Consider the following 23,709-nt stretch of genomic DNA (forward strand, 5'->3'; position numbering starts at 1 on the left):
TGTTTTGCCTGAAGGAAGACTCCATTTCCCATGAACACTAGCGTGAAGCCCTGTAAATATCCTGCATTAAAATTAACAGAAGACATCAAAACTAAGTTTCTGTTTCCAGTGGATCATTTCAAAGTGAAAACACAAACATAATCCATTGCTAAAGTGCCGTTTTGCCTGTTCCCTCCTTGTTGTGACTCGCAAAAGTGAAAGTGAAAGTAAAGTGAGAGCAGGGTTCCTACCATGCTCCTCAAAGCTGCTTAGTGCCAGTGAAAGAGATACAGACCCCCCCAGGCCACGACAGAGGTGTCATTCAACTTGTTGTAAGTCGATGTATCATCACAAAAGTTATGAAAATATTTTATGAAGGTTGAAAAGTTACTTAGTGTTGGTTTAAGTTACTTGCCTATTTTTAAAAAAAAAAATCGATGCAGTTCCATGCAGGCAAACTGCTGCACAGCATAACCCAAGTTGGGCAGATGCGGTACTGATAATAACAATATTGTTCAAAATGCACAATAAAGGAACACTGAAATGCAATTTTTGGAGTGTGTGGTTCATGCATACAGATTGCTGATGATGTTTTCAGTTCCATATGAATTGAGTTATCCAGCATTGTCTCATTTTCTGAAAAAATGCTATTCTAGTTATTGGTTTATGTAAAAATTTCTGCAGTTTCTGCATGATGTTACATGTAAGTATGTAGCAGGTACACTTTATTTTAATGTGCTTATTCCACTGTATCAAAGAGTAACAAGTGTGTACTAACACAATTGTTACATATACTAAGTTGTGTAACAGCACAAGTGGTACAAGACCGAAGACACTGGTCGCAGTTAATTTATAAGAGTTGAGGTATGCCAGGTACACTTTATTTTAATGTGCTTATTCCACTATATCAAAGAGTAACAAGTGTATTACTAACACAATTGTTACATATCAAAAATAACCCTTTCCATTTACATTTAATTGAATCCCATCCCCATTTCTGGACTTCGAACAAACATATTTTTTGAACTTCCAATTCAATGCATTTCACAACTCCAAAAACCGTCCAATCAGTCGAATTGTTAATGACAGATTGTTTAACATTCCATAACTTAATTTTTGTTAGAGAAATTAAGATCAGTAACGGTAGTGGTTGGGTCTTAACTCCTTTTTGTAGCTCAAAAGATTTCACAACTTCATAGTCAACTGAAGAAAGGATAGGAAATAGGCGTTTTAACCTTTTCCAAACTAAAACTGCAAAAGGACATTCCCATAAAACATGACATACGGTTTCTTCTGCATTGCATTCAATTCTTGGGCAATCTTTATGTTTTGTCAATTTATGTTTATATAAGATGGAACGAACTGGAAGTCTTTTATGCAGTACTAACCAATTGAAATCTTTTAACCTGTTTTCTAAACCTTTTAATCAATTTGTGCAATATATCAGTATGACATAACTTTTCCACCATCTTCTGATAAAGGATTCTATGTTTTCTCACATTATCTTTACTTATAAGCTCTGTGTTTTTTTTAAAAACCATTTTACTATATGTGTGGTGGCCTGGGAAAACCCTTAACTCTTTCACTGCCAAAGACGAGTTATCTCGTCTTAGCGAATCCAAGCGTAGTCTGCCAAAGACGAGATAACTCGTCTTAGCGTTTTTTTAATGGCAACGCCATGCTGAATGTCTTGCCCTACTCCTCTGTGAAGATCAGACTTGTATCATCAAAATAAAGTGCAGAAAAACACATTTGGATTGAGAGATGTAAAAAATATAGCGTATTCCCCCCCCCCCCTCACGGAGCGGTGCGGGTGTCTGACTGCAGCGGCGCCGCTCCGTGACACTCTGGCCGCCACTCTGGCCGCCGGTGAGAGCTTAGGGGGCGGCGGCGGGGCTCATGGCGGCTCGGCAGCTCGTCGAAGCTCCGTGCAGCTCCGTGATACAAAGCACAAACGTTAGTAACAACAGCCCCGTCGATCGCTCGTCGTTAGTCGTCAAGAGCGTTTGGAAAGTCGCCAGATTTTGCGAGAAATCACTCGGATAGCAGCTTGAAAACCCCGCGATCTACAGTAGTGTGGATGAGGAACGGACGGCGCCGGCGAACGTGACGAGAGGTAAACGTGGTGGGAGTGTCTGTACTCTGTTGTGAGCGCACATGTCTGTGGCTGTGAGTTCAGGGGGCATCAGCCAGAGCTGTCGGCTGTGTGTGTGTAGATGTGTGTGAGACAGAGAGAGTGAGTGAGACCGCTGCCTGCTGACCAGAGGAAGCTGGATCTGATCTAAAGCGCCGTGTTTCGGCTACAAAAACCTGTCGAACTGATCCACGCACGCACGCACGCACGCACGCACGCACGCACGCACACACACACACACACGTATGCACACGCACACGTCACGTACGCACACACACTAAAAAAAAGGAAAGAAAAAGTTGTAACTCAAAGAAAAGAAAGAAAAAAGGCTGCAGTAGTGTGTGTCAGTAGCTAAATATTTTGTCTTTTGTCATCAAAAGTCATTTGTCAGTGTTGATTTAGTTGTTGTTTACAAGAGAACAACTGTACAGATGTTGAGGCGTCACTAAAGCAAAATATAAAGGAGCCAATTGTACTGGTTCACCTGAAAATGACAGCCGACACAAAAACCTCTTTTTCTCAAGATTTTGGTGCCAAAATGGCATTTTGGGCTAAACTAACCTATATTCAACCGTCAATTTCACAAGACTGGAACAAGATAGAAACAAACAGGTTTTTTTGCTGGAAACTAGAGACCCTCTTCTTTCCTTTGATGGGTTGAATGTGTATGTAGTAACAGTACATAATATTATGGTGGGTCTACGGAAATCAGTCAAAAAGCTGGAAAATGCCTGGCAAGCTGGAGGAAGCTGCTGTGAGAATGGCTGGCAGTCAAAGAGTTAACATGGTGGGATTTTTACATTTTTATTTTTTGATATTTCCATAAACTAGAAGTTTTCAGCTATTCATAACTGTTTGAATAACTGAGATAGCCCTCTCAGATCAAAAGTTGTGGGCATTTTAATCTATTATGACCAAAAAAACTGAAAAGTGATAGCCTAGAAATGTAGACGCACCCTAGCGGCAGCAAAAATATTTGCTCCGTAGGTGGGTCTAGAAACGAGCCATAGGAACTTTTTGAGTCTCGAACACCGTTTGGCGGGCTTAACGCGATGACGACATACATTTTAATTGGCTTGTCAGGCTAACGTCATCCTGCTCTTTGCTCTGATTAGTCATAGCACTACCCTATTGCGTGCAGAGGCAGTTTGAAAGACAGCCTTCATCCCGCCCCCTGGATTGAGCCGAGGTCTACCGGTTGTTTCCAGACTATACATGTTAATGATATAGTCTGGCTTGTCAGGCTAGTGAGAAAATAGAACGTTGCTGTTTTAACCCTCTAAAGACAAGAGTTTTACAAAACATTAAACAACTTCTGAAACGTTTATGATAGAGACGAGCTGTAAAATGTATCTGAATCGTGTGATTTTCTGCTTTCCAAGGGTCCTTGAACGGTGCCTCTATGACAATAAGGGACCGTATAGGGTGCCTGTAATTACGTGGTATGGGAACAGATGCTAAACGAAGCTAATGTAGAATTATTTTGTAAGCCCATCCCCACCTGGAACTTTTTTCATCTCCCATTGACTTTAAGGCATTATACAACTCTTCCAGCTTAGTCCTTCATCTAAGTTTTCTTTTAAATCAAGTGGTACACTTATATCTATGCAATCTAAGAAATAATTCCCTTTCTCTATGTCAACATTTTCCCTTTCAAATAATTTACTGCAATGTAATCTTGCCATCTCCAATATGTCTTCATTATTTTCACAAACATCCCCATTCTCTCTTTTCACCCCCTGTATTACCTGATTTTTCCTTTGTGTCTGGGCTTTCTTGAAAAAGTAAGCAGAACATTTCTCATCTTAATTGTTTTTGTAATTATTTTTGTAATTTAAATATAAAATTTTGAGCTTTTTGTTCACACATCTCCTGTTGATCACGCAGCCATACAGTTAATTTGTCTTTATCTCCTTTCCAGTTGTATTGTAATGTGTATATAGTTCTTGGATTTTCTTTTGGATTTGGATCCTTTTGGACACAAAAGGATTTGTTGTCCCTGTTTAGATCTTTCTTTCTTTTTTTTCTTTTTTTTTACAAAAATGAGTATGTACTGTTTTATTCTATTTTTTGTATCGTCCCACCAGTCTATAGCAGACAGATTTAGGCTTTTTAGTTCCACACATCTATTGAAGAAAACCCAAAAGGTATCTTTGAAATCTTTTTCCAGCAAAATTTCATTATTGATTTTCCAGTACCCTTTCCCGTATTCCAACGTTTGTAGTTCTATTGACACTAAAAGTAAACTGTGGTCTGAGTAATAAACAGGAGATGTCCGGACATCAGAAACTTTCATGCCACATGGGATGAAAATGTAGTCTATTCTACTCTTGGCCCCACTGCTATTTTCCCAAGTAAACCCAGCATCTTTCTTATTTACTGACCTGTAAGTGTCTACCAAGTTACATTTTTGTATTAAGGATTGAAGTAAAGAAATATTACAACCTTTATCTAAGGAAATATTAAAATCTCGTGCTATACAAACCAGTCGGTTTGTCATGAAACAGGTATCAAGGGATTTCAATAGCTCCCTGCGGGCAGCGGGATCTGTATATGCATATATATTAATAATTCTCAATTGTTTGTTTCTCCAATTTAAATCTACTACAAGGGCTCTCCCATGAACAAATGAAAAGCTATTTAATATATCTATTTCTCTGTTATTTCCACATAATAGTCCCACTCCACTTGAATGCACACCACCCACACTCCACCTAGATTCCCCTTTTACCCACTCTCTAGAGAAATTAACAATGTCCTTTTCGCTTTTTAGATGTACTTCTTGGAGTAAGCAAACATTGACGTCAAGTGTGGCTAGATGGGAAAATACAGACCTTCTGTTTTTTATGTTTTGTAGACCTCTAAGGGGGGGAAGGGGAAAACGTGGTGGTGGCGGGGGCGTCTGTCTGAGGGCTGACCATCCTGAGCCTTGTGACTGGGGATGAGGGAGGGTGGACCACTGGGGGTGGGGAGAAGAACACCACTGGGGGGGTGTCGTGGTGGGTTTGGTGTGCTGGGGATCCCCATCAGCGAGAACAGCACCATCAGCAACATCGCTCTCATCCAACAGTGGGCTAAAGCTGGAGTCTGGAGGCAACATTGGTAGATCAGGGTCTTGTGTTGATGTTTCTGGGCTGATGACAACTTTCCTTTTTTTTTTGATTTTCTCTGATTTTTCTTGGTAACTATGTTCCAGCCATCCATCTGCTGGTTACTGTCTGCTTTCTCAGCCTCCCCTGTCTCACCAGTAGTTGGTGTGGGAGTTGAGGTTGCCCTCTCAGTGATCACAGTGTTGTTCTGTTCCTCTGTCCTTGTTTCCACTTGTGTCTCTTGTTGCTCCTCGTTTTGATTTCGGATTTCTTCTAGCACTATTTCGATGTCTCTTAAGTCTGTGAGTTGTGTGGTCGTATCACCTCCTCTGTGAGTTGTGATATCTTCTAAAGCTGCTGCGTAGGATCTTGGCCTGGGGCAGTCTCTAGGGCTGCCCCCGACCAAAGATTTTGTTGGTCGACCAGTAGTCGTCACTTATGGCGATTAGTCGACTAATCGACCCCCCACCTTGAGGGGGAAAAAAAACATTCAACGGTCAGGTTGAGAATTAATTAATTAATGCTCGTGACTCCGGCCGCATTGGGTCCGAGATTCAACAACAAGCCAGTCGGGTTTCACCGTTATTACCGGCAGAATGCCCGTTTATCACCAATAAATACAGTAGATGAGGAGGGTAAAAAGTTACTGAGCTCAGGCTGTGTGACGGAGGTGCGGGGGGTGGGGGTCCGCGGCGTGGAGGGGTGCGGGCATAGACATATGTCTATGGGTGCGGGTCTCTGATTGCGGCGGGGACTATCATGGATCCGCTCCGTGACACTGAGACTGACCACCGGTGAGCGCTATGGGACGGAACCGGGGCTCAGACAGCACCCACTAATGGTGACAGCGGTGATACGAGAGAGACTGCTGTGCCGTGTAAATAAAATTTTTTAAAAAGTGTCACGTCACGACTTCCTGTATCTGGCCCTTCAAAATAAGAGCCCCATAACCTTACATATACAGTTCAGTCATTGATGTTGGCTTAATTTTGACAAGACACGGCTCCAAATGTTTTTTTTTTTTTTCCTGCGACCAATCGACCAATGAAATTTTGGTCGGCTAATGATTTTTTGGTCGACCAGTGCTTGGTCGACTATTTGGGGGCAGCCCTAGCAGTCTCTGGCTAGATGGTATTCCGAGTTGCACAGGTCACACCTTCTTGGCTGCCCTGCGTAAATCAGGTAGCCGCGGTTCCCTCCAATGGTGAAAACAGCTGGGGGGTGGGAAAACCCATCGTGTGCGATGGCTTCCTCTTTCAAACGGACACGGAACTGTCTTTTCCCAGTCCAGATACCCGGCAATGGATGATTAATAACATGATTTTTACCCACAATTTCTTTGACATACATTTCAAGATAAGAGGCATGTAGCTACCACACTTTTTTTCTCAAGCACAATAAATTGGATGAAAGAAAAAACATGTCTTAAAAGAACAATACAACCATTAAATATCTGTAAAACAATTTCTTAAAAGCAGAGTTTCTAAAGCTTTTAAAAATGCTTTACAAATAAGACATGTTTAAAAGAATGTGTGGTATTTAAAAGTTCATTGATGTGTGTGTCGGTCCATGTGTCTTTAAAAGTTCATCTAAAAGTGAGTGCAGAGGTTAAAATCCTTTCCATGGTTGTGCAGGAGCGGGGTGAGTCCCTATCAAGGCTGCCTTCCTCCGCTCCCCCAAGCCTTTTTCCTCTCGGGACTCTGTTGTGGTGCTCAGAGGAGATCCTCGCCCTCAGCTCCTTCCCAGTCCTGCCAATCCCGGAGAGTCAGGCCGCCGCTGCTGGGACCTTTTCAGTGATGTGGCTCCGGCTCCTTCGTCCGAATGGGCACAGAGGCGATTCTTCTTTGTGGCTGTGTCCTAGGCCCGCCGCCTGCAGCTTCGGCCGCTCGGACCGTCGCTGCTGCCATACGGAGCACAGCCACGGGGGGGATCTGCTTGTGCTTTCTTACCAGCAAGTTTCTGGAGGTCCAGGTGGCGTCTACTATGGCGGCGAGGGTGAGCCACTGCTTGGCGAAGACAGGTGGTGGAATGTCTTCGCGGCTCACCCCATACAGCACAAGTTGTGCTGTAAGGACCTCCCTTGCTGGTAAGTACGGGAATTGCAAGGAGCCGGCCGTTGCCCACAGATCCTCAGCAGCGCTGCACTCCCAGAGCAGGTGCCTCACCGTCTCTGGCGCGCCACAACCAGGTCGGGGGCAGGTTGCGTGTTTCGCCATGCCTCTGGAGTGCATTACGGACCTGACCGGGAGGATCTCATGGGCCACCATCCATAACAGGTCCCGGAGTCGGTTTGGGAGAGCGGAGTGGTTCACGTTGCGCCAAACTGTGGAGGGCTCGCCGAGTGCGAGCCTACGCACAGGACTCACTGGTTCCCGCTCCTGCACAACAGATAAAAGCATACGATGGTTTGTTAAAATCTGCAACTCTTCATGCTCTAGGTTAAAATGCTTTAAAAACGTGCAAATAAAACTGTATGCAGGTGGCAAGTTAAAAGACACAGGAACTCTAAGATCGGTGGGTAAAAACTTTTTTCTTCTTAGGTAGGTCCCCATCCAGAACTGTGTCATTGCTGCTGTCTTTGGGTTTCTGGATGGGGCCGTAGCAGCTTTCAGGTGCAGGGTGGTGTACAATGATGGTAAAAACAGGTACAGGTCCGGCACTCCTTTTCCTCCTTTTTCCTTTGGCCGCTTCATCGGTCTTCTTTGGAGTCTCTCCCACTTTGATCCCCATAAAAAATAAAAAATGGCTCGTTCCAGGTTTAAAAGCACATTCCTAGGGGGGGTAAAAACAGAACTGACAAGTAAAAGCACAGGTAAAATCACTGCTTTTATGATTAAAACTTTGCCTTCTATCGTCAGTCCTCTAAGTCCCCAGAATCCTAGTCGCTTCTTAAAGGGACAGTATGGGACTTTATTGGCTTTTTATTGACAAAAATCAAATATCGCTTTCATAAATACGTATTTCACTGAAGTGGAATCGCGCCCGCATACAAACGAGCGCTTTCTCGTACCTTAGAATGAGATGTTACAAGTCGTTACAAACATACAGGGGGGGGTTCACCGAACCTTCTCTGCCATGTTGAATCGCCATGTTTTACGTTCAGTGTCACCGTGGCTGTAAGTAACCACAAACTCGGGCCGCCGGAGCTTCAGGGCTCGGGGAGAAAGTTTTCCAGACAGCGCCTGTTAAAACTGTCACCACCGTGTAGCTAGTGTGAGGAAGGACGGAGGCACTGGTGTTGCCTTCAGGTGCAGTCAGACACCTGAATGACGCCGTGAGTGACGCCGTCGGCAAACCGACTGGATGTTATTTTACTCGACGAGAGAAAGCCGGTAAAACGTGGGTCAGGTAAACAATACGACATCGCCATGACAACATATTGTCACGCCTGTATTGTTTTGCCTCGTGCTGGCGGACCGTTTGTTTACATAGAGGCTTGTTTATCCTGATACATGCAGCTTGTGTTGTTTTTCTGACTTCTGCCCGAGTTTACGTAAACGCAACAGCAAGAATACGTGCCGACATGCAACCGCACCGCTAGATGGGGGTAAATGTCACATATTGTCCCTTTAACTTTCCCTACCACGTCCGGCCAGTTTGTACTCCCTCCCCCTTCCCTGTCAAATTTTATCCCCAGTATTTTTAGGTCAGTCTGGGTCACAGTCATCCCCAGTATTTTTAGGTCAGTCTGGGTCACAGTCAGGGGAAGTCCTGTCATGTCAGTCGCTGTCCATGGGCCATAAAATTGGGCTTGCGTTTTTTCTCGATTAAGTTTAGCAGCAGAGGCCCGCCCAAACCAGTCAGTCAAGTCAAGCGTCCTGTTGACAGATAAAAGGTCAGTGCAAACAATGTTAAAATCGTCCATATATAAAAGGCACTTAATAAAAGCCCCTACCTCCCGGAATTGCCACCCCGTTGATCCATTTGTCCCTTCTCAAGATCTGCGCCAGTGGTTCGACGCATATGACATAGAGGAGGGCAGATAACGGACAACCCTGACGGACACCGCAGCATATATCCACTGCTTTGGTAAGCTCCCCATTAACAAGGATTCTGCTTGTGATGCCCCGGTATAGCAGTCCCACCCACGCTATAAACCTATCAGGAAATCCCACTTTTTGCAGTACCTTAAAAAGGTACTGGTGCGAGACCCGATCAAAAGCCTTCTCAAAGTCTAAATTTAATAATAATAATAATAATAATAAATTTTATTCATAAGCGCTTTTCCAAAAGCTCAAAGACACTTTACATACAATAAATGCAGTTAAGAACACAAGACATTCAATTAAAAGCAGCAAAGACAGTATAAAACATAGAAAACAATATAAAACACACACAGAAATTATGTATTAAAAGCTGATTTAAAAAGGTGTGTTTTTAGCATGGTCTTAAATGTTGGGAGGTGAGTGCAGGTGCGGATGGGTTTGGGGAGTGAGTTCCAGAGGGAGGGGGCAGTGATGGAGAAGGCTCTGTCCCCCCAGGTTCGGTGCTTGGTCCGTGTGGGTAGTGACAGGATGTTTCCTTCGGATGAGCGGAGGTCGCGGGAGGGGGTGTGGTGATGGAGCAGGTCTGTGAGGTAGGGGGGGGCCAGGTTATTAAGTGCTTTGTATGTGAGGAGGATGATTTTGAACTGTATGCGGTGAGTGATGGGCAGCCAGTGCAGGTCACGGAGGACAGGGGTGATGTGATCTCTGGAGCGGGTGTGGGTGAGCAGGCGTGCGGCTGAGTTCTGGATGTATTGCAGTTTATTGAGGAGTTTGGATGGTGAACCATAGAGGATGCTGTTGCAATAGTCCAGTCTGGATGTGATGAATGCATGGATGAGGGTTTCTGCAGCAGAGAAGGTGAGTGAGGGGCGGAGACGGGCGATTTAGGACTATTAGCCGAATGTTTCTGTCTCTCGCGTAACAGATGGTGTCTCTGATCAGTACGAGGCTGTCGGTGATCTTCCTCCCCGGAATGGCGCAGCCTTGATCCGGGTGGATCACCTCCCCTAAAACCAAAGATAAACGACTAGCTAAAAGTTTACTAAAAAGTTTGCAGTCCACGTTTAAAAGAGTCACAGGTCTCCAGTTTTTCAAGTCAGTCTTTTCGTCTTTTTTATGTATTAAAGTCACTATCCCTACTCTAAAAGAGTCTGGTAACAGGTCAAGTCCTTCAAATTCGTTAACAGTTAGAATGTCGTGTGCAATAAGATCCCTAAAAGTCAGATAAAACTCAAGGGGAAGTCCGTCTTGGCCAGGGGACTTCCCCTTCTTAAAATATTTTAAAGACTTATCCAACTCTAAAAGGGTAAAATCCTGTTCTAAAAGCACACTATCTTTAAAACTGTTTGAAATGTGTTCTAAAACCTGTTCAGTGACATTTTCATCTGTTTTCTTTTCTTCATACAATGTTTTATAGTAGTTCTCCACGGTTTCCTTTAATTCCTGTGGGTCAGTTGTGAAGTTTCCTTCTTTATTTTTCAATTTTGTTTAAAGACCTCTTTTACTCATTATTTTCTTAAAAGTAGCGTGTACATTTTTCTCCTTCTTCTATTTCTTTTTCTCTACTTCTTATGATGACTCCTTGACTCTTGATTTCTGCTGTTTCTGTCATTTGTTTTTTAATTTCTAAAATGTCATTGTTAAAATCAAAACCCTGGCTTGTTAATATAAAATAGCGCTGCAGTCTTTTCTGCAGTCCCAACATGTGTCTGTTTTCCCTATCTTTCTTTTTCTTACCTAGCTGCCTGAAGAAAGTCCGGGTCCTCTCCTTCACCATTTCCCACCAGTGTGCTCGTGTTTGGTACAAGTATTGAAGGGTCTGCCACTCCTTGTACTGCTCTCGGTATTCCCTAAATATCTCCCTATCTTCTAAAAGAGAGCAGTTGAGTTTCCACAGACCACTTCCTAAAGTCACACCTGAAGAGAGTGATAGGGTGCAGGATAGCATAACGTGGTCTGAGAAGAAAACAGGGGTTAATCTAGCATCGGTGGGCGGGCAGTTGCGTGTAAAACAGTAGTCGATGCGAGAGGCTCTGGTGCTATCACCACTGAACCAGGTGAAGCCCTCCTCTCTGGGATGCATGGTTTTAAAACAGTCGACTAGCTTAAAATCCCTAACTATTCCCTGAAGTAAAACCGATGTTTTATCTATTTTAAAATCATCCCCTGCATCTTTCCTATCCTTCCTGCTTAAAACACAATTAAAATCTCCTCCTGCCACTAATGGGACCCTACCTAACATGTGGGACTGCAGATCTTCTAAAAAGTCATACCTGTCATTTTTGTCATTAAAACCATAGACGTTAAGAAGGTTAAAATCATTTTCCATAAATGAAAGGCGTGCTAAAAGAGCCCGCCCATCCTTCACCACAGTGCTGCCCTTCACTGAGATCAAGGGGTTTTTAATAAGTATGGCCACTCCATCTGATTTGTTTTCATTTGAACCACTGAATAGGGAGGTCCCGGGTGGCCACATTCCTTCCCATTTGCTGTAGTGTTTTAAAAAGGGCAGGTTGCATTCCTGCAATAAAAACACATCTGAGTCAAAAGACTGTAGGAAGGAAAATATACTTTGTGCTCTAACTCTTGACTTCACACTTCTCACATTGATTGTGGAAATGTTGAGAGCCATGAGTATGGAAGTTAAAAACAACAGGTACTGCATTTTAAAATAGTTTAAAGCCAGGGTTATGTCCATTTCACTCTTTTGTATGTTGTTCCTGCTCTTCCCTCTCTGCTGGGGTGAGGCCAGGCCCCTCCCCTTTTCCCGTCTCACTGATCTCCTATCCTCCAATCACAGTTTTTGGCGGGAAATTTGAATTTTCCAGCCCCTCCCTTTCAATTAACACCTCTTGTCGGCGATTTTCTTCTTTTTTCTCGATGTTTTTCGATGTTTGCAGTCTCTGAAGAGGTGGGTTGCCTCTCCACAGAGTTTGCATTTTCTCCCGTTTGGGCATTCCTCAAAGGAATGCCCCACTTCCCTACATTTGCCGCACACAGTTTTCTGACAAGCTTCTACCAGGTGCCCATGCTCACCACACTTGTGGCACAGCTTCGGCATTCCCTGGTAGTGAATGTAGCCCCTGTTCTCTCCAAGGACTATCATGGATGGGAGATGTCTCAGGCCCTGGAAGCCCTGGGGGTCCTGCCATTGCTGGACAGGGACCCTCCAGGCACAATTCCAGATGCCATCCTCATCTCTCACCTTGGTAGCCTGGCCTTTGACAGTGCAGTATCTACCCAGCCATATGCAAATGTCCTCGGCATTCACGGTCTCATTAAACATCCTGACAATCACCACTTTTTGGGAGTTGTCAGTCAGTTTCTCCACAGTGAAAGCCTTGAACTGGGTCTTCACTTTTTCAAAACGATTCCAAAATTCAAGTAAGGTTGCAGCCGACACAAAACTCACATCAAAGCCTTTTCCAGAGGGCAGAGTAACAATACAGTTTAGAGATTCAGCTTTGAATCCAAGGGTCTGTTGAATTAGCTTCCTGGAGAAGTCCAGTCTGGACATCTCCAGGAGCTTTCCATCCACTTCTCTGAATAAAAAGCGCACACTGTGGTGCCTCCGCATGCCAGCACGGGCAGCCGACATGGCTGGAGGCACCTGAGTAAAAGAGCGAAATCAATAAATAAATAAATAAAATCCAAGTAAAAACAACAAATAATAGAAACAGAAGCGAGGTAAAAAACCAGTAAAACTTAAAAAATTGACTTACCTTGTGTGACTGTACTGAAAAGTAAGGCAATTAGGATTGTGCAAAACAAGCAAATGTGCAAACAAGCAATACAAACAAAACAAGAAAAATGTGCAAAACAAGCAAGGACAAAATTCAAGGAATATCCCCCAAGAGTTACAAGGAAGAGCCCCACTGAAAGGGAGCCTTCCTGCAACGCCGGGAGTGATCGCAGTCTTAGCCAAAAGGCCGAGAAGCGATGGGACCAAAGCGTCTGATTTCCGAGCACAGCTCTGGGGCCGGACCCCACTCGACGCGGTTCCCTGTTGGTGACACACAAGCCAGACTGGCTGCATTATAGCCCCTCCGTCCAACTTCTCCACTGCGCAGCCCTCGCTGCCGATTGACTTTTCACAAACTCAAGGGCTCGGCCGTACGGCAGAGCCTCCCAAAAATAGCTTGAACTCGTTGGTGTTCCTCTCCACGGAAGTCTTTAGTAAAAGGCGAAAGACTTGTGCGTTATGAAGAGAAGCCAGAGTCGGTAGAGCCCGTCTCCTCCCAGGCAGCCCAGGACCCTATCTGTCCCAGTCTCCACCCTCGCGGTTGGCTTCTGGTTGCCTGCTGAGTGCCGAATCCCGGCTGCCGGCCCGATCCCCCGGCCCTCCCCATGCTCTCACAGGCTCTGACCAACGGGGTCTCGGAGATAAGAGCCTGGGCAGGCTGGAAAAAGTCTGACGTTTGGCTGGCTGGCAGGCAGACAGGCAGGCGGGCTGGGGAGGACGCACTTTGCTTGGACTGGTTTGTGCAAAAGCACCAGCGGCACCTGGTGAAAGCTGCCAGGCCACTTGAGGCCCTTCCTTTGAGCCACGTGCAAAGTGCCATCTGAAAGTCTGTGTTTGGCCATGGCTTGGTTTTCAACAAGGCGAGAGAAGGGTGCACCGTTCCCGGCGACACTGCAATGCCGGGTCGATGCGTGGAGTGAACGGAGCAAGCCCCTTTTTCAGCTCCCGGTGGCAGAAATCTGTTTAATATGTTGTACTCGGGTAGAGGACATATCAGATATTAAACTGATAACAGATTTTTTTTTTCTTTTTTTCGAAAAATTTTATTGACACGTTTACACACTTTCTTTCATCAATGGATGACATTTTTAGCCACAATTTCTTTCTTCACAAAGACAAGAGGCATTCAGTAACCATATAGTCTTTTTTTCAGCACAATATGAATTGGATAAAAGAAAAACATGTCTTAAAAGAACAATACAACAACTAAATATCTGTAAAACAATTTCTTAAAAGCAGAGTTTCTAAAGCTTTTAAAATTTTTTTACAAATAAGACATGTTTAAAGGAATGTTTGGTATTTTAAAAGTTAATTGATGTGTGTCAGTCCATGTGTCTTTAAAACTTCATTTAAAAGCGAGTGCAGAGGTTAAAATCCTTTCCATGGTTGTGCAGGAGCGGGGTGAGTCCCTATCAAGGCTGCCTCACTCCGCTCCCCCAAGCCGTTTTCCTCTCGGGACTCTGCTGTGGTGCTCATAGGAGATCCCCGCCCTCAGCTCCTTCCCAGTCCTGCCAATCCCGGAGAGTCAGGCCGCCGCTGCTGGGACCTTTTCAGTGATGTGGCTCCGGCTCCTTTGTCCGAATGGGCACAGAGGCGATTCTTCTTTGTGGCTGTGTCCTAGGCCCGCCGCCTGCAGCTTCGGCCGCTTGGACCGTCGCTGCTGCCATACGGAGCACAGCCACGGGGGGGATCTGCTTGTGCTTTCTTACCAGCACGTTTCTGGAGGTCCAGGTGGCGTCTACTATGGCGGCGAGGGTGAGCCACTGCTTGGCGAAGACAGGTGGTGGAATGTCTTCGCGGCTCACCCCATGCTGCACAAGTTGTGCTGTAAGGACCTCCCTTGCTGGTAAGTACGGGAATTTCAAGGGAGGGAAAGGGAGGGGCTGGAAAATTCAAACTTCCCGCCTAAAACTGTGATTGGAGGAGAGGAGCCCAGTGAGGCGGGAAAAGGGGAGGGGCCTGGCCTCACCCCAGCAGAGGGGGAAGAGCAGGAAAGTATGGAGAGCCAGGCAGCCGGTGAATCTGGACCCGAACCCACAAGCGAAGAAACCACCACCAGTCTCCAGATTGTGGAAGAAGGGTCCAGTGAAGCCTCCTTCCCCGACGCACAGCCCTTCCTGAAAAGAAATGTGTCAGAACTATCCAGCCCTGAAGTGGCAGAGAACTCAGAGAAGAGGGGGCGGATAGATGTTGGAACTGCCACCTCACCTGAGGAGAGGCCAAATGTCTGTTCCACAACTGACGAGTGTTCTTTTCTAACAATCTCACTTAAATCAACTCCACATGAAAGACTGGGAAACTATGCTTTCAGGAGATCAGAAACTCTAGATTCGCCCTCTAATTGTTATGAGACGCGGAATGAGTTTCTGTTACAACATACAAAAGAGTGAAATGGACATAAAAATGCAGTACCTGTTGTTTTTAACTTCCATACTCATGGCTCTTAACATTTCCACAATCAATGTGACAAGTGTGAAGTCAAGAGTTAGAGCACAAAGTATATTTTCCTTCCTACAGTCTGTTGACTCAGATGTGTTTTTATTGCAGGAATGCAACCTGCCCTTTTTAAAACATTATAGCAAATGGGAAGGAATGTGGCCACCCGGGACCTCTCTATTCAATGGTTCAAATGAAATCAAATCAGAAGGAGTGGCCATACTTATTAAAAACCCCTTGATCTCGGTGAAGGGCAGCACTGTGGTGAAGGGTGGGCAGGCTCTTTTAGCATGCCTTTCATTTATGGAAAATGATTTTAACCTACTCAACGTCTATGGTTTTAATGACAAAAACGACAGGTATGACTTTTTAGAAGATCTGCAGTCCCACATGTTAGGTAGGGTCCCATTAGTGGTAGGCGGAAATTTTAATTGTGTTTTAAGCAGGAAGGATAGGCGAGATGCAGGGGATGATTTTAAAATAGATAAAACATTGGTTTTACTTCAGGGAATAGTTAGAGATTTTAAGCTAGTCGACTGTTTTAAAACCATGCATCCCAGAGAGGAGGGCTTCACCTGGTTCAGTGGTGACAGCACCAGAGCCTCTCGCATTGACTACTGTTTTACACGCAACTGCCCGCCCACCGATGCTAAATTAACCCCTGTTTTCTTCTCAGACTACGTTATGCTATCCTGCACCCTGTCACTCTCTTCAGGTGTGACTTTAGGAAGTGGTCTGTGGAAACTCAACTGCTCTCTTTTAGAAGATAGGGAGATAGTCCGGGAATACCGAGAGCAGTACAAGGAGTGGCAGACCATCAAGACACGAGCACACTGGTGGGAAATGGTGAAGGGGAGGACCCGGACTTTCTTTAGGCAGTTAGGTAAGAAAAAGAAAGATAGGGAAAACAGACACATGTTGGGACTGCAGAAAAGACTGCAGCGCTATTTTATATTAACAAGCCAGAGTTTTGATTTTAAGAATGAAATTTTAGAAATAAAAAAACAAATGTCCGAAATGGCAGAAATTAAGAGTCGAGGAGCCATCATAAGAAGCAGAGAAAGAGAAATAGAAGAAGGAGAAAAATGCACACGCTACTTTTTTAAGAGAATAATGATTTTTAACAAAATTGAAAAATAAAGAAGGTAACTTAACAACTAACACACAGGAAGTTAAAGAAACCGTGGAAAATTATTATAAAACATTGTATGAAGAAAAGGAAACAGATAAAAATGTCACTGAACAGGTTTTAGAATCCATTTCAAACAGTTTTAAAGATAGTGGGCTTTTAGAACAGGATTTTACCCTTTTAGAGTTGGATAAGTCTTTAAAACGGGGAAGTCCCCTGGCCAAGATGGACTTCCCCTTGAGTTTTATCTGACTTTTAGGGATCTTATTGCACACAACATTTTAATTGTTTTTAACGAATTTGAAGGATTTGACCTGTTACCAGACTCTTTTAGAGTAGGGATAGTGACTTTAATACATAAAAAAGACGAAAAGACTGACCTGAAAAACTGGAGACCTGTGACTCTTTTAAACGTAGACTGCAAACTTTTTAGTAAACTTTTAGCTAGTCGTTTATCTTTGGTTTTAGGGGAGGTGATCCACCCGGATCAAGGCTGCGCCATTCCGGGAGGGAAGATCACCGACAGCCTCGTACTGATCAGAGACACCATCTGTTACGTGAGAGACAGAAACATTCGATTAATAGTCCTAAATTTAGACTTTGAGAAGGCATTTGATCGGGTCTCGCACCAGTACCTTTTTAAGGTACTGCAAAAAGTGGGATTTCCTGATCTTAATAAGGAAAAAACGCAAGCCCAATTTTATGGCCCATGGACAGCGACTGACATGACAGGACTTCCCCTGACTGTGACCCAGACTGACCTGAAAATACTGGGGATAAAATTTGACAGGGAAGGGGGGGGGAGTACAAACTGGCCGGACGTGGTAGGGAAAGTTAAGAAGCGACTAGGATTCTGGGGACTTAGAGGACTGACGATAGAAGGCAAAGTTTTAATCATAAAAGCAGTGATTTTACCTGTGCTTTTACTTGTCAGTTCTGTTTTTACCCCCCCTAGGAGTGTGCTTTTAGACCTGGAACGAGCCATTTTTTATTTTTTATGGGGATCCAAGTGGGAGAGACTCCAAAGACAACTAATGAAGCGGCCAAAGGAAAAAGGAGGAAAAGGAGTGCCAGACCTGTACCAGTTTTTAGGATTCCTGTACACCACCCTGCACCTCAAAGCTGCCACGGCCCCATCCAGAAACCCAAAGACAGCAGCAATGACGCAGTTCTGGATGGGGACCTACTTAAGAAGAAAAAAGTTTTTACCCACCGATCTTAGAGTTCCTGTGTCTTTTAACCTGCCACCTGCATACAGTTTTATTTGCACGTTCTTAAAGCATTTTAACCTAGAGCACGAAGAGTTGCAGATTTTAACCAACCACCGTATGCTTTTATCTGTTGTGCAGGAGCGGGAACCAGTGAGTCCTGTGCGCAGGCTCGCACTCGGCGAGCCCTCCACAGTTTGGCGCAACGTGAACCACTCCGCTCTCCCAAACCGACTCCGGGACCTGTTATGGATGGTGGCCCATGAGATCCTCCCGGTCAGGTCCGTAATGCACTCCAGAGGCATGGCGAAACACGCAACCTGCCCCCGACCTGGTTGTGGCGCGCCAGAGACGGTGAGGCACCTGCTCTGGGAGTGCAGCGCTGCTGAGGATCTGTGGGCAACGGCCGGCTCCTTGCAATTCCCGTACTTACCAGCAAGGGAGGTCCTTACAGCACAACTTGTGCTGTATGGGGTGAGCCGAGAAGACATTCCACCACCTGTCTTCGCCAAGCAGTGGCTCACCCTCGCCGCCATAGTAGACGCCACCTGGACCTCCAGAAACTTGCTGGTAAGAAAGCACAAGCAGATCCCCCCCGTGGCTGTGCTCCGTATGGCAGCAGCGACGGTCCGAGCGGCCGAAGCTGCAGGCGGCGGGCCTAGGACACAGCCACAAAGAAGAATCGCCTCTGTGCCCATTCGGACGAAGGAGCCGGAGCCACATCACTGAAAAGGTCCCAGCAGCGGCGGCCTGACTCTCCGGGATTGGCAGGACTGGGAAGGAGCTGAGGGCGAGGATCTCCTCTGAGCACCACAACAGAGTCCCGAGAGGAAAAAGGCTTGCGGAGGAAGGCAGCCTTGATAGGGACTCACCCCGCTCCTGAACAACCATGGAAAGGATTTTAACCTCTGCACTCGCTTTTAAATGAACTTTTAAAGACACATGGACCGACACACACATGAATGAACTTTTAAATACCACACATTCTTTTAAACATGTCTTATTTGTAAAACATTTTAACAAGCCTCACACACTGAGCTTTTAATGAATTGTTTTTACAAATATTAAATTATCATTGTTATGTAGACATGTCTTCTTTTATCCAACTTGTATTGTACTGAAAAAAAGAAGAAAAAAAAAAAAGAAGAAAGAAATTGTGTGTAAAAATGTCATTGTTTGAAGAAAAATATGTTTGAAAAACGTGTCAATAAAATTTTTCGAAAGAAAAAAATCTGTTCTTATCAGTTTAATATCTGATATGTCCTCTACCCGAGGACAACATATTAAACGGATTTTTGCCACCGGGAGCTGAAAAAGGGGCTTGCTCCGTTCACTCCACGCATCGACCCGGCATTCCAGTGTCGCCGGGAACGGTGCACCCTTCTCTCGCCTTGTTGAAAACCAAGCCATGGCCAAACACAGACTTTCAGATGGCACTTTGCACGTGGCTCAAAGGAAGGGCCTCAAGTGGCCTGGCAGCTTTCACCAGGTACCGCTGGTGCTTTTGCACAAACCAGTCCAAGCAAAATGCGTCCTCCCCAGCCCGCCTGCCTGCCTACCTGCCTGCCAAACGTCAGACTTTTTCCAGCCTGCCCAGGCTCTTATCTCCGAGACCCCGTTGGTCAGAGCCTGTGAGAGCATGGGGAGGGCTGGGGGATCGGGGGCGGCAGCTGGGATTCGGCACTCGGCAGGCAACCAGAAGCCAAACCGCGAGGGTGGAGACTGGGACAGATAGGGTCCTGGGCTGCCTGGGAGGAGACGGGCTCTACCGACTCTGGCTTCTCTTCATAACGCACAAGTCTTTCGCCTTTTACTAAAGATTTCCGTGGAGAGGAACACCAACATTTCAAGCTATTTTTGGGAGGCTCTGCCGTACGGCCGAGCCCTTTGAGTTTGTGAAAAGTCAATCGGCAGCGAGGGCTGCGCAGTGGAGAAGTTGGGCGGAGGGGCTATAATGCAGCCAGTCTGGCTTTTGTGTCACCGACAGGGAACCGCGTCGAGTGGGGTCCGGCCCCAGAGCTGTGCTCGGAAATCAGACGCTTTGGTCCCATCGCTTCTCGGCCTTTTGGCTAAGACTGCGATCACTCCCTGTGTTGCAGGAAGGCTCCCTTTCAGTTGGACTCTTCCTAGTAACTTTTGGGGGATATTCCTTGGATTTTGTCCTTGCTTGTTTTGCACATTTATCTTGTTTTGTTTGTGTTGCTTGTTTGCACATTTGCTTCTTTTGCACAATCCTAATTGCCTTACTTTTCAGTACAGTCACACAAGTGTCATGTTCGTGTTCCAAGGATGAGGCCGTGTTGATAGCAAGTAACTTAGTTTAATGTCTCATGTTCTCAACAACATACATGTGGCTCCATGCAGTCTTGCTCTACCCTGTTATATGGTACGGTAAGCTGACTACTAACCAGTACTGCCGCCTAGCGGTCAAACATGTAATAACATCTAATCATAACATCCCCCCTTTTCTAAGGTAAAATGCATTAACATGAATTATCACATTAGCTGTGTCAGTTATTTCAACCATTTCACATTCAGCATAACTCTGCAACACATAAGCAGTATAAACAGTTTATATCAGATTGTATAACTCATATCTAAGCCAACACTAGACCATTTAGAACACATTCACAACATCAATCAATATACATTTTGTTCAACATCTTTATCATGCATATTGAATTGTCTTTGTTTATAAGTTCAGTCTATCAGGCTTTCTGATTTCTCTTGTGGACCTTCTTAACTCAGGTTCGCTTGGAGTAGGTGTGTGAGAGTCAGTGTTACAGTCCATAGCAGGTGTGGGAATTACCTGAGATTCACCACAGGTTACACTGAGCTCACCAACAGTCCCTTGAGGAGTCTTTAATAGACTGCGACGATTGCGTCTGAGGATTTGTCCATCATCAGTTTTCACCGTGTACGATCGTGGAGCAACTTCTTGCAGGACAGTTGCTTTTGTACTCCATCCATCAGCATCCTCAATCCTGACTGTGTCATTGGTAGACAGTGGAGGGAGATGCTTGGTTGTTCTGTCATAGAATGACTTTTGCATCATTTTCTGTTGTCGTAGCTTATGTTCAATCTTTGAGTGATTCTTTTGCTTTAATTTGTCGTTTTGATGACTCGGCAACGTTGTTCGTAGCTTCCTCTTCATCAGCAGTTCAGCTGGTGATAGGCCGCACTGAAGAGGTGATGCTCTGTAGCTCAATAAAGCCAGATAGGGATCCGAGTCACTGTCAGCTGCTTTCTTTAGGAGTTGCTTGAGAATGTGAACTCCTTTTTCAGCTTGCCCGTTTGACTGTGCATAGTGTGGGCTTGACGTCACATGCTTGAAATCATATTGCTCTGCAAACTTCTGCCATTCTTTGCTGCTGAAGCAGGGGCCATTGTCGCTCACCACTATGTGTGGGATGCCATGCCTGGCGAAGATAGATTTAGCATGTGTTATGACACAAGTTGATGTTGAGCTTGTTAGTAGCGCCATCTCAGGGAAGTTTGAGTAGTAATCCATTACCACTGAATAGTCTTTACCTCTGAGATGAAACAAGTCCATTCCTACTTTGTGCCATGGTGCTGTTGGCACCTCAGCTACCACCATAGGCTCTTTGCTCTGCTTGTTCCTGTGTTTCTGGCATGTTTCACATTTACTTACAAGTGTTTCAATGTCTTTGTTCAGTCCCGGCCAGAAAACCGTGTCTCTCGCCCTCCTTTTGCACTTTTCGATGCCGAGATGGCCTTCATGTATCCTGTGCAACATGTCCATTCTCAAAGCCCGTGGAATAACAATCCTGCCCTTTTTCAACAGCAGACCATCCACAGTACTAAGCTCACCTCTGACCTGGTAAAATTGTGGGCACGAACCAGCTGGCCATCCCTCATCCATGTTCTGCATGACATGCTGTAGCTCAGCATCCTTTGCTGTGGCCTCCGCTATTTGTCTCGACTTTGTGTCAGACACAGGCAGTGTAGCCGACACCATGTTCACGTGACACTGTATGTCCTCGTCTGTTGCACTCACACTGTCGCCTGTAGTTGCTCTGGATAGGGCATCAGCAAGGACTAGGTGTTTACCTGGAGTATATATCAGTTGATACACTCTTTCCACAAGCCCCAGTTCTTCACAGGCTCTGTCACCAAGAAGTGATTCACGTCCCTCATTCACAACAAAGAAGGATAGGTGGTGCACTTTTCCTTTAGCTGTGACATTCAACCTGCATGTGCCCAAACATTTGATTGGCCGCCCATTGTAGTCTTTCAGTCCAGATTCTTTTCTTTTTATTTGTGGCTTATTTTTCATTGCCTTCACATCACACATGCTTATGAGATTTGCTTTTGCACCAGTGTCCAATCTCATGGTGACTACAGTCCCATTTATCATTAGAGGAGCTATCCACTTATCTTCTCCAGTGACATAATTTACATTGTCTGGTTTATTTATTTGTTCACTTTCACAATTCACCATTCCAACAAAGAACGTGTCACTTAGATCAGGCTCGTCTATTAAGTTTACAGTTTTTTCTTTCTTCCCCTCTTTCCGTTTGGAGAAGCATTGTTTAGCAAAATGATTCTTGCCTTGGCAAGTGGAGCATTGCTTACCAAATGCTGGACACTGTCTAGGCTTGTGCTGTGAGCCGCAGCGCTTGCAGTTTATCCTCACGTCCTCCTGCTGTGCAGGCCGGGTCTGTGTGCGCCGTCTCCGCTGATACGACACTGCTCCAACCGCTGCCGCGCTGTCGCTCTGCGCCGAGGCGACTGCAGACATCTCGCTGAACGTCCTCACGTGCCTTTGGGACAGCTCACTGACCTGGCAGATCTTAATGGCTCCAGCCAGCGTCAGCTCCATCTCCCGTAGTAGCCTCTCTCTGACCTTTTTATCCTCCACGCCGTAGACAATCTGGTCCCGTATCATGGAGTCCTTTAGCATTGCGAAGTTGCAGGACTGCGCCTTTAGCCGCAAGTCCGTCAGGAAGCTATCAAAAGGCTCATGCTGCCGCTGTGTACGAGACCAAAACACGTACCTCTCGTACGTCTCGTTCTTCTTCGGAGAACAGTGAGTATCAAACTTGCTAAGCACTACATCCAACTTTTCATTATCTTCAGGACTGTCAAACACGAACGTGTTAAATACTTCTATGGCCTGTGGCCCTGCTATTGTTAGCAGCAGCGCTACCTTTCTTGCTTCTGGCTTAGCCTCGAGTCCCTTAGCAGCAACATACAGGTGAAACCGCTGTTTGAAGGTGCGCCAGTTCACGTCGACATTCCCCGTTAGTTTCAAACTTTCCGGTGGTTTTAACTCCATGTCGCCCATTCGAGTTTACTCCTGGTACCATGTCATGTTCGTGTTCCAAGGATGAGGCCGTGTTGATAGCAAGTAACTTAGTTTAATGTCTCATGTTCTCAACAACATACATGTGGCTCCATGCAGTCTTGCTCTACCCTGTTATATGGTACGGTAAGCTGACTACTAACCAGTACTGCCGCCTAGCGGTCAAACATGTAATAACATCTAATCATAACAACAAGGTAAGTCAATTTTTTAAGCTTTACTGGTTTTACCTCGCTTCTGTTTTTTGTTATTTGTTGGTGCACTTGGATTTTATTTATTTATTGATTTCGCTCTTTTACTGAGGTGCCTCCAGCCATGTCGGCTGCCCGTGCCGGCATGCAGAGGCACCACAGTGTGCGCTTTTTATTCAGGGAGGTGGATGGAAAGCTCCTGGAGATGTCCAGACTGGACTTCTCCAGGAAGCTAATTCAACAGACCCTTGGATTCAAAGCAGAATCTTTAAACTGTATTGTGACTCTGCCCTCTGGAAAAGGATTTGATGTGAGTTTTGTGTCGGCTGCCACCTTACTAGAATTCTGGAAACGGTTCGAAAAAGTAAAGACCCAGTTTAAGGCTTTTGCTGTGGAGAAACTGACTGACAACTCCCAGAAAGTGGTGATTGTCAGGATGTTCAATGAGACAGTAAATGCTGAGGATATTTGCATATGGCTGGGGAGATA

At 45.3% G+C, this 23,709-nt stretch overlaps 3 non-coding genes and 1 pseudogene across 3 annotated transcripts; 2 read left to right on the forward strand and 2 right to left on the reverse strand.

The window, feature by feature from the left end:
* Window positions 1–13,292: 13,292 nt before the first annotated feature.
* LOC146964293 (U5 spliceosomal RNA) lies at window positions 13,293–13,409 on the reverse strand. The gene has a single exon (XR_015035011.1). It is a non-coding gene; the product is annotated as a U5 spliceosomal RNA (small nuclear RNA).
* Window positions 13,410–13,796: 387 nt separating this feature from the next.
* On the reverse strand, window positions 13,797–13,975 carry LOC146964294 (U2 spliceosomal RNA; annotated as a pseudogene).
* A 4,926-nt stretch (window positions 13,976–18,901) lies between these two features.
* Window positions 18,902–19,087, forward strand: LOC146964295 (U2 spliceosomal RNA). The gene has a single exon (XR_015034961.1). It is a non-coding gene; the product is annotated as a U2 spliceosomal RNA (small nuclear RNA).
* A 389-nt stretch (window positions 19,088–19,476) lies between these two features.
* On the forward strand, window positions 19,477–19,589 carry LOC146964296 (U5 spliceosomal RNA). Its single transcript, XR_015034858.1, has one exon. It is a non-coding gene; the product is annotated as a U5 spliceosomal RNA (small nuclear RNA).
* Window positions 19,590–23,709: the final 4,120 nt, after the last annotated feature.

The sequence above is a fragment of the Trachurus japonicus genome, chromosome 22, assembly GCF_045865225.1.
Source record: "Trachurus japonicus isolate A0001 chromosome 22, Traja_1.0".
Lineage (NCBI taxonomy): Eukaryota > Metazoa > Chordata > Actinopteri > Carangiformes > Carangidae > Trachurus > Trachurus japonicus.